Source organism: Nicotiana sylvestris, chromosome 2 (genome assembly GCF_000393655.2).
Source record: "Nicotiana sylvestris chromosome 2, ASM39365v2, whole genome shotgun sequence".
In the NCBI taxonomy this organism is placed as follows: Eukaryota; Viridiplantae; Streptophyta; class Magnoliopsida; order Solanales; family Solanaceae; genus Nicotiana; species Nicotiana sylvestris.
In genome coordinates, this window is record NC_091058.1 from 58,079,608 (window position 1) to 58,091,322 (window position 11,715).

Sequence of the window (11,715 nt, forward strand, 5' to 3'; positions counted from 1 at the left end):
GCCTCCTCACGCGATCGTGATGAAGAAAAGTCTGAAACAGAAAACTAGCAAAATCTAATCCTTCCCCAAGTCCAAAAATGGTCCGTTGAGCATCTGAAACACACATGAGGCCCCCGAGTACCTTAACCAAACATGCCAACCAATCCTAAAACATCATTAAAACTTGTCCCGACCTTCGGAATGCTCAAAACAACATCAAAACACCAATTTAACATCGGATTCAGGCCTAAAAACTCCAAAAACTCTAAAATTATGCTTTCGATCAAAAAGTCTATCAAACCTCGTCCGAATAACTTGAAATTTTGCAAGCACATCAAATTCAACACTACGGAGCTACTCAAACTTTTGAAATTTCATTCCAACCACAATATCAAAATCTCACTATCGAACCGAAAACTTAAAAAATTCAACTTTCGGCATTTCAAGCTTAAATAAGCTACGGACTTCAAAATACAATCCGAACACGCCCTTAAGCCCGAAATCACCCAATAGAGCTAACGGAATCGACAGAATTCCATTCCAAGGCCATCTTTACACTACTCTGACTACGGTCCAAATTCTAAAGTTTGAGCTCTTTTTTAGGGACTAAGTGTCCCAAAACACTTCGAAACTCAAAGCAAAACATTCTGGCAAATCAAAATAGCAGAAACAACCATGAGGAAAGTAGTTAATAGGGGATCGGGACATTAATTCTTAAAATAACCGGCCGGATCATTACATCCTCCTACACTTAAACATTTGTTCATCCTCGAACGAGCATAGAGACATACCTGACGTAGTGAAAAGATGAGGGTAACGGCTGCGCATATCCTGCTCGGTCTCCCAGGTCGCCTCCTCGACCGGCTGACCCCGCCATTAAACCTTCACTGATGCAATATTATTTGACCTCAGCTTCCAAACCTGCCTGTCCAATATTGCCACTGGCTCCTCAATATAAGATAGATCCTTGTCCAACTGGACTAAACTAAAATACAACACGTGCGACGGATCACCATGATACTTCCGGAGTATCAAAACATGAAATACCGGATGAACTTCTGCAAAGCTAGGTGGTAAGGAAAGCTCATAGGCAACCTCGCCAACACGTCTCAATATCTCAAAAGGACCAATAAACCTCACACTAAACTTCCCTTCCTTCCCAAATCTCATAACGCCCTTCATTGGCGAAACCTGAAGCAGAACCCGCTCTCTAACCATATAGGAAACGTCACGAACATTCCGATCCGCATAACTCTTCTGTCTAGACTGGGCTGTACAGAGTCTATCCTAAATCACATTAACTTTCTCCAAAGCATCCTGAACCAAGTCTGTGCCCAATAATCTAGACTCATCCGGCTCAAACCAACCTACTGGGAATCTACACTGCCAACCACACAAGGCCTCATACAGTACCATCTGAATGCTGGACTGATAGCTGTTATTGTAGGCAAACTCCGTCAGTGGCAAGTACTGATCCCAAGAACCTCCAAACTCCATCACACACGCACATAGCATATCCTCAAGAATTTGAATAGTGCGTTCGGATTGTCCGTTCGTCTAGGGGTGAAATGATGTGCTCAACTCAACCCGAGTACCTAACTCATGCTATACGACCCTCCAGAACCGCGATATGAACTGAGTACCTCTATATGAAATGATGGAAACTGGAATGACATGCAGACGAACAACCTCCCGGATATAAATCTTTGCCAATCGCTCTGAAGAATACATAGTGCACACAGGAATGAAGTGTGCAGACTTGGTCAGCCAATCCAGAATCACCCAAATGGCATTAAACTTTCTCAAATTCCGTGGGAGCCCAACTACGAAGTCAATGGTGATCCGCTTGTACTTCCACTCCGGAATCTCTATATGCTGAAGCAACCCACCCAGTCTATGGTGCTCATACTTCACCTGCTGACAATTGAGGCACCGAGCTACAAACCCAACTATATCTTTCTTCATCCGCCTCCACCAGTAGTACTGCCTCAAATCCTGGTACATTTTCGCGGCACCTGGATGGATGAAATACTGCGAACTATGGGCCTCCTATAGAATCAACTCCTGAAGCCCATAAACATTGGGTACACATACCCGGCACTGTATCCTCAATATCACGTCATCTACTATAGTCACATCTCTAGCATCACCGTGCAGGCCCTTGTCCTTGAGGATGAACAAATAAGGGTCATCATACTGACGCTCTCATATACGATCAAATAAGAAAGATCGAGAGACCACGCAAGCTAGAACCCGATTGGGCTCCGAAAGATCCAATCTCACATACTTGTTGGCTAAGGCCTGAACATCCATTGCCATAGGCCTGTACGCTACTGGTAAATAAGCCAAACTCCCCAAACTCTCTACCCGGCGACTCAAAGCATCGGCCACCATATTTGCCTTGCCCGGGTGATACAAGATAGTGATATCATAGTCCTTCAGTAGCTCTAACCACATCCTCTGGCACAAATTAAGATACTTATGCTTGAAGAAATGGTGCAAACTCCGGTGATCAGTATAGATCTTACAAGGAACACCGTACAAATAATGATGCCAGATCTTCGAGGCATGAACAATGGCAGCTAACTCGAGATCATGGACAGGATAATTCTTCTCATGTACCATCAACTGTCTGGACGTCTAGGCAATCACCTTGTAGTCCTGCCGCAATACCGCTCCAAGGCAAATCCTCGAGGCATCACAATAGACAGTATATGACCCTGAACCAGTAGGCAATATCAAAATTGGGACTGTAGTCAAAGCTGTCTTGAGCTTCTGAAAGTTCGCCTCACACTCTTCCGTCTACTGGATCGGAGCACCCTTCTAGGTTAGCCTGGTCATAGGTGTTGCAATATATGAAAAATCCTCAACAAATCGACGGTAATAACTCGCCAAGCTAAGAAAACTACAGATCTCTGTAGCTGAGGATGCTCTGGGACAACTCTGCATTGATTCCACTTTCGTTGGATCCACATGTATACCCTAGATCACTCGATACCACATGACCCAAGAATGCCACGGAATCCAACCAAAACTCACATTTCGAGAACTTTGCATATAACTTCTTTTCCCTCAAAGTCTGAAACATTATCCTCAGGTGCTGCTCATGATCTTTCCGACTCCGGGAGTATACCAGAATATCATCAATAAAGACAATGATGAACGGGTCAAGATATGATCGGAACACACTGTGCATCAAATGCATGTAGGCTGCTGGGGCATTGGTCAGCCCAAATGACATAACAAGGAACTTGTAATGACCATACCGAGTCTTGAAAGTAGTGTTCGGGATGTCTAGCTCCCGAATCTTCAACTGATGGTAACCCGAAAGTAAGTCAATCTTAGAAAATACTCGTGCACCCTGTAACTGGTCAACAGATCATCAATACGAGGTAAAGGATACCAGTTCTTCACTGTAACTTTGTTCAATTGGCGATAATAAATGTACACACGAATAGAACCATCCTTTTTCTTCAAAAACAAGACAGGAGCACCCCAAGGTGATACACTAGGCTGAATAAAACCTTTATTAAGTAATTCTTGTAACTGATCCTTCAACTCTTTTAACTTAGGAGGGGCCATACAATATGGATGGATATAAATGGTCTGGGTGCCCGGCAACAAATCTATGCCAAAATCAATATCTCTATCGGGTGGCATACCCGAAAGATCAGCTGGAAACACATTAGGGAAGTCCCGTACTACTGGGACTGAATCAGCTATAGGGGTATCAACACTAACATCTCTCACATAGACCAGATACGCGTCACACCCTTCTCAACCATTCACTGAGCTTTAAGGGAAGAAGTAACTCTACTAGGAGTGTGATCTAAAGTACCCCTCCACTCAACTCGCGGTACACCTAATATAGCCAGCGTCACGGTTTTGGCGCGACAATCAAGAATAACATAATGAGGTGAAAACCAGTCCATGCCCAAGATAAAATCAAAATCTACCATGTTGAGCAATAATAAATCGGCTTTGGTCTTAAAACCACTAATAACAACCAAACATGACTGATAAATGCAATCCACAACAAGAGAACCTCCCACATGAGTAGAAATATAAACAAAGGAACTCAAAGAATCCTGAGATACACCCGAATGCGAGGAAAAATAAGAAGACACATAAGAATAAGTGGAGCCTGGATCGAATAAAACCGATGCATCGATATGACAAACCAGGACAATACCTGTGATGACAGAATCAAAGGCGACGACCTCGGTACGGGCATAAAAGGAATAATATCTGGCCTGGACTCCCCTGCTCGGGTGACCTCTACCTCCCCGACCTCCACCTCTAGCTAGCTGGGCAGGTAGGGTCGCAAATGGTGCTGGAACCATAGCTTGGGAACCCTGTGGGGCACGCTGTGGCTGAGAAATCTATGGAGGTGCACCCTCCTAAGTCTGGGCAATCACTCACCATATGGCGCGTGTCACCATACTCAAAACAAGCTTTGGGAGTATGTGGTGGTTGTTACTGGCTCGGGCCAAGTCTGCTAGACTGAACACTGAAAGTACCCCGTGCAGGAGACGCACTAGATAGTGGAGGTGCATAATAAGTCTCTAGAGGTCTAGGAGGAGCTGGAATACCACTGGTTGCTAGAAGGGCTAAATGAATGGGGCAACTCACATAACCCCTACCATGACGAACTGCAGCTAGAGCACGGGCACCAGAATAATGGCCCGACTCTCAAGACCTCTTGGCCTCCCTCTCCCCTCTATCCCGAGCATGCATACCCTCCACTCTCCTAGCAATGCTCACCACATGCTGATAAAAAATATTCATCTCCAACTTATGAGCCATGCTAGACCTGATGTTGGGATTGAGCCCCTCAATAAACCGTCGAACCCTCTCACGACTTGTAGCCACCAAAGCTGGTGCATACCTAGCCAAGCCAGTGAAATGGATGGCATACTTCGAAACAGTCATAGTGCCTTGGCGCAAATGCTCATACTCTGTGTGTCATGCGTCCCTGAGGCTTTGAGGAACAAACTCTCTCAGGAATATATCTAAAAACTGAGTCCAAGTGAGGGATGCTACCTCAGCTGGGCTGTCCAAATTAAAAGTACGCCACTACTGGTAGGCGGCTCCTCGAAGCTGGAAGGCAGTGAAAGAAACCCCACTCGATCCTGATATACCCATAGTGCGGAGGATATGGTGAAACTCCTCAAGAAATCCCAAGGCATCATATGATGCTATACCACTGAATACAGGAGGGTTATACTTCTTGAACCACTCAAGCCTCAGCTGCTCATCGTCGGAAGTTGTGCCCGATCCTCGGGCGCATCTGCGACTGCAGGCGGTACCAGTTGTGAGAACTTAACTAGTATTTTTATTTTACACTTTTAAAAGAAAAGAAAAAATATTTAAAATCAAGAGCAAATAAAATTATGGCACATCACCACAAAAAGAAAACGTTCTATAACAATATTCATTTCATAATGGATTTTTCACCATCTACACTCTCACGTGATCACTTATGCAATGGTACATTCCAAATTTGGAAAGGAAATATTCCCTTAATTATAAAAAATCGTCCCTATCCATCCAACACATCACATTTTTATCCGTTCTTTCTTTCCAAGACACTAGCATATTGGATTGCTTTCTTAAGGTATATATCACATCAACTCTACAGATCTCAGTATAAAAACACACACATAACACAGAGTAAGGGGGACGGGGAAAATGACCTAGAGGCAAAAAAAAGGAGACGCGTCTTTGATCTTCTTCACAACTCCAAGTCATGAAACTCTATGATCTGTCCTCCATTTTTCTTTAGCCATAAGAGGCCACTGAAGCTTACCATGAAAATAGCCATGTCAACCAACCTTGAAACAACCACCCAAAGCCGTTATTTTCCACCCAAAACATCCTCAAAATAACCCCCCCCCCCAAAAAAAATGCAGGTAACAGTCATCGTCTTCACTAGGAAGAGCTAAGCTAACATCAGCGAAAACATCTCCTCTCTTCTTTCATTTTGACACCGAAAAATGCAGCATCAAAAGACCTCTAAAAAATCAGTTCAAACTTGCCCTTTTTCCTCCCTAAATAGCATGAAACCCGTTGAAATAAGGTCAAAAGAAAACTTAGCTTGAACGGCCGCATTTGGATTTTCTGTCGTCAGTCGACGTCGCTAGTCTGAGGTTCCATTGGAGGTCCTAATTGCTGGCCGATTTTTTTTCCAATTTCTAGTATTCAAAGGTGGTTCAACATTGAAATTGCAATTAGAGGTCTATTTCTCTTTACCCGTTCTTAATAAATATGATGCACTTTTGATGCCATACATGCTTTAATGAAGCAATAATTTTGATATTTTCTAGAGTGTTTACTTCCCTGCTTATGTGTGTCAATGTTTTTCAAGACTGACAATTATCATGTTTGATATTGTCTTAATGTTATTTCTGATTTGTTGGTTTTGATTTATTTTACTCTTTTTCATTTTACTAGTAGTGTTAATCTCGAGCGGCAGTAAATTTTTGTTGTTAGGTGAAAAATCAAAATTTTGGGTAAAAGGACAATTGAGTTTGGGATTGGTTGTTGACAAAAGAATTTTGTTTCAATTAAATGAAGCATTAGCCAAGAAGTAACAGATCACGTGAAGTTGATAAGAGTTCTAATATGGGCCAAATATTTAAGTCTAGTACAAATGAGAGCTCTAGCTATCCCAAATGTCGATGAGGCCACAAGCTAGCCCACCTTTTCATAACTAATTTGCTTCATTTTTTTGCCGCAATAACTTTCATAATTTTCGGCCTCACAATAATCTCAAAATTTAGGAAGAATAATGAACACCGTTAGAGTGCTTTAGGCGCGTTTTGAATTTATTATCGTGATTATGTACACGTTCGCGTGACATAGCCATAATTTCCAAAATTAAAACCAAGGGATGTGTTCGCGCAACTTTGGACACAACAATCTTAATTAACAAAAATGTGATTAATTGTATAAACATACGCGTGACAAGATTCTTGATGCGCCAAACAAAATGAATACATGTACGCGTGATTCGTTACAAATAAAAGTGGTAAAAGGTAAAATACACATAGGTTCTAAAACACGTAATTAAATAATTGATTAAGCCAGGTATGATTAAAGTGACCGTGCTAAAATTGTGAAACCCATGAATGCCTAACACCTTCTCCCGGGTTAACAGAATTCCTTACCCGTTTCTGTGTTCGCAGACCATAAATAATAGTCAACTTTCCTCGATTCTGTATTTTAAACCGGTGACTTGGGACACCATAAATTATCCCAAGTGTCGACTTTAAATTTGAATAAATAATCCCGTTTCAACTATTGTCACTTTAATTAGAAAAACTCCCCTTAATACCCCTTTCGGAGTAGAAAAAGGAGGTGTGACAGCTCTGGCGACTCTGCTGGGGATAAAAACCTATAATCTTTGGTTCACGGTTCAAGATTTCGAGCTTGTTAATATGATCTATGTTTAGCTTTATTGTTTGTTGATATTACTATATTTGTGGACCTAATGTGCTAATTGCCGCTTATTTACCGCTTTGATATTATTTGAACTGTATTAAACTGTATTCTTACGCCTCCCTTCTGAGTCTTCTAAAAATGTGGTGCATATGTACGTGTGGCCCACTTTTCTGTTAGAAGTCATAACAAATAGAACGAGGCTTGGGTCAGTAACAAGGCCGGGTAGACTTTTGTGCTCCCGGTATGTTGCCCCCACCTCGACTCGAGTTGTCTGCTCGAGTAAGCCAGGTCTAGAATACAACCCCAGGTTAAACCTAAAATAACATAGCCTCACGTCGGATCCCTTGTTGGAACGTTTGTTTGCATCACGTGTATTTGACCTCGGGGACTCAACACAGGGGTTGGGTCCATCTATGACAGATGTACCCTATATAACAGACCATCTTGATGCATCTTACATGTTATGTGTACATTTATTTGTTTTGGCTTGTATGTTGACCGAACAGAAAAACCAAGAGTGAGGTAGGATAAAAAAATTTCCTGGTTATGAAAATTTTGTTATTTGAAAATGCCTCGAAACTCTGCCAAAAATATTAGAAAAAAAGAGGAAAAGAAAATGTATTTCAAAAAAATGATGAAAGTGAGTCAATATCATGTTTTTCCAATTATGTCAAAACTGATCAAACTACGCAGGTCTGATTCTCACCGAATGTGAGATACGTAGGCAAATCTCATCGGTTCTGGACTCAATTTTCAAAAATCCAAAAATACTTTCTTTCATTTTAGAAGTCTTTCATTCAAAAAGAAAATAAAATCAAAATCCAAAAAAAAATCTACTTTTTTTTAAAAGTCGTTTTCCCAAAAATTCCAAAATTCCAAAAAATATTTACTTGCTTCTGTAGAAAGTCTTTCTTTTAGACCCCAATTTTTAAAAATACAAAAATATTTTCACTCTTCTTTCAAAAAAATGGAAAGAAAATTCAAGATTCAAAAATATCTTCCTTTTTTTTAGAAGCATTTCTTTCATAAATTCAAAATTAAATTCCAAAAATTCAAAAATATTTCATTTCTTCTTTAGAAGTTTTTCTTTCAAAATTTCAAAAATATAGGAAAGAAAATCGAAATTGAAACAAAAAAAATATTTCCTTTCTTCTTTAGAAGTCTTTCTTCTCAATATTTTTTATAAACAAACAAATCAAAATCCAAAAATATTTTGTTTCTTCTTTTTAAGTCTTTCTTTCAAAAAAGTCTAAAATCAAAAAAAGGAGTTAGTTTTTTTACTTTATTCCTAATTTTCTCGAACTACGCAAAATCTGATTCATATTCCCACATGATACATAGGCAACCCACATCAGGTTCGATCAACAAAAAAAATATGAAAAAAATGAAAAAATGAAAAACAATAATGATAATAATAAGGACTGACTGAGTTCATTCTAACGTGTCTCTTGTTTTAGATTATGAAGAAAGTTTAAGGTGGTTGGTTTGTGGTAAGCTGGCAACACAAGATCCAAGGGAGAAATGTCATTGACAACTGACATCGAAGTTGTTACAAATACACAAGAGACTCAGGGTCAGGAGGTTGAAAAAAAGTCTACTGTGGTTAAGGAAAATAGAATACTGAAATAGCAAATGACCAAAATGTGTCAAGCATGGGCCAATGGTCAAGGACAACCTTGTCATGAGTCACAATTTGCTACTCAGCAAGAACAGTCCCACTCTCTTGAGTACCACTCATACCTATTTGATCTTCCTGCAAAGAATGAAGAGCCTGCCCGAAAGATGGCACATGAAGAAATGACCCAAAGAGTGAAAAGCTTAGAACAACAGTTGAAAAATATGCAAAGGTTGGCAGGTCAGAAGAGTATTGCTTTCAAAGATCTATGTATGTTCCCCGATGTTCGTTTGCCACCTGGTTTCAAGACTCCCAAATTTAAAAAGTATGATCGACATGGAGACCCTATAGCCACCTGAAAAGGTATTGCAATCAGCTAAGAGGTGCAGGGAGAAATGAAGAATTGCTAATAGCTTATTTTGGGGAAAAGCCTTATGGGTGTAGCTTTCGAATGGTTTATGGATCAAGACACGTCTCGCTGGTATGTGTGGGATGACATGGCACAGGCCTTTGTCAAACAGTTCTAATACAACATTGACATCACCCCAGACCGCAATTCCCTTTCAAACCTAAAGAAGAAACCAACTAAAAGTTTCAGGGAATATGCCATTAAATGGAGAGAGAAAGCAGCTAGAGTTAAGTCACCCATGGATGGTCACGAGCTAATCACTGTCTTTCTTCAGGCTCAAGAGCCAGATTATTTTAAAAACATGATATCCGCAGTGGGTAAATCCTTCTCGGAAGTGATCAAGATGCGGGAAATGGTTGAGAATGGCATTAAGACAGGCAGAATTATAAGTCAAGCAGTTCTCAAAGCTGCAACTCAGGTTGTCCAGATTGAATCTGATAATTTTAGTGACACGAATGAGAAGGACGAAGAAATCATGATGACATCAGGGTCGAGAAGAGGTCCTTGGAGAACATCTCAAAGGTATGACCAGCCTCGTCTGTTTTTCGATGATGCTCATGAGCACTACTATCTACCTCAGAACTCATAATACTTTGTAGCTCTACCTCAATATGTTGGTCAGCCACCAAAACACCCAAGAAGGTGAGCACCAGCACCGCAAAATCTCCACAAAATTTTCAAGTGCCCTATAACCCACATCCAAGCTAGAGGTATAGAAGGGAACAAAGGTTGAAAGATAATTTTACACCAATAGGAGAGTCCTATGCAAGCTTATTTGAAAAGTTAAAGCATTATGACATGATTGCACCCATTCCTCCAAATCATGTGAACCCACGTGCAAGAATCTTTGACCCTTCTAAAAGGTGAGAATACCATTCCAATTCCCAAGGGCACAATAGTGAAAGCTGTCGGGATTTGAAAAAAGAAATAGAAAGGAGGATCTTTGAAAACCTGATTGTGATCCAAGACTTTGACACCCAGAATATCAAGCAGAATCCTTTACCTGCACATGATGATGCACACTTTGTGGGGGTGATGCCTGATGACATGGAGTATGAGAATCCTCTCGGGAACTTGCCGACTGAAATTGGAGAAGGCTATGGTGATTCTGATGAGCAAATTTGTGGCTAAATGTGAAGCTTAGCAATTGAAAAGTCATTCCCTCCTCACTAGGAAGGAATGTTGGTAGCTTGTTTTTTCTATTATCTGGGTTATTTCAGGGTTGTGATCCAGATTTTATTTGTTTTATTGAGTAAAACCCTTCTATCCCTCCATTCTATCTATTTGAGTCTTGTCCGTTGGTTCTGTTGCTATTTTCATTATTCGGGTTATTTTAGGGTTGTAACTCGGATCTTAGATTGTTTGTCTTGTTTTTAAACCCTTCCATCCTTTACTCAATAAAATACAGATTATCTTTTTGTGTCATTCTATTCCTAGTTCTTTTCTCTCTAGTTCTAATGACATGAAATGCATGCGGAAATTTTGGCCAGATCTTAGGAACTGATTTAATCTGGAATTGGATAACTTAAAACAAAACACTTTTGAGGATGAATAGAGAGTTGAAATACTTTGGAATTAAGGTCGAGTAAAATTCACCTTCAAATTATTGTGAAGATCGGGCTTGAGGATGTTTAATCAATTGAAGTCTATTGGAAAGTTTGACATTACTGGATGGAAAGTGTCTTGTGACCACGACACACCAAGAAGACAGACATGTTCATCAATGTTGTGTTCACGAAAAGATATTATATTTGGCGTTCTCGAGGTTGGGAGGCCCTTTTTTTGCTACCCAAATACATTATACCCTTTGTCACCCCTTTGAGCCTGTGTTATTTTATTTGACCACCCTCTTTTGGAATCAAGTTTAGAGTCAAAAGTCAAAAAAATAAATGAAAAAATAAAATAACAATAAAAGTCCATGCCCCAAGAGTACAAATTGGGGCAGCTTTTAGAAAGTTCAAATGAAAAAAGGAGGAAAAGAATTATCAAATGTCCTTGCCCTCAAAAAATTGAAGCTAGGGCAACTCGTTTTGAAAAAAATATATAAAAAAAAATGACAAAAGAAAAAAAGACAAAGAAAAAGAAAGAAAGATGAAAAGAATAGTTAGGTCATATGTTTGAACTACGTTCGACCTGATTCCTTAAAAAAGGATACGTAGGCAGCCTCATAGTTCAGTCTAACCAAATAAGAATTCAAAAAATAAAATCTAAAAATTCCCCAATAGCTGGGGGCAAAGATTTTAATTCACTTTTGAAAGATTCGATTCCA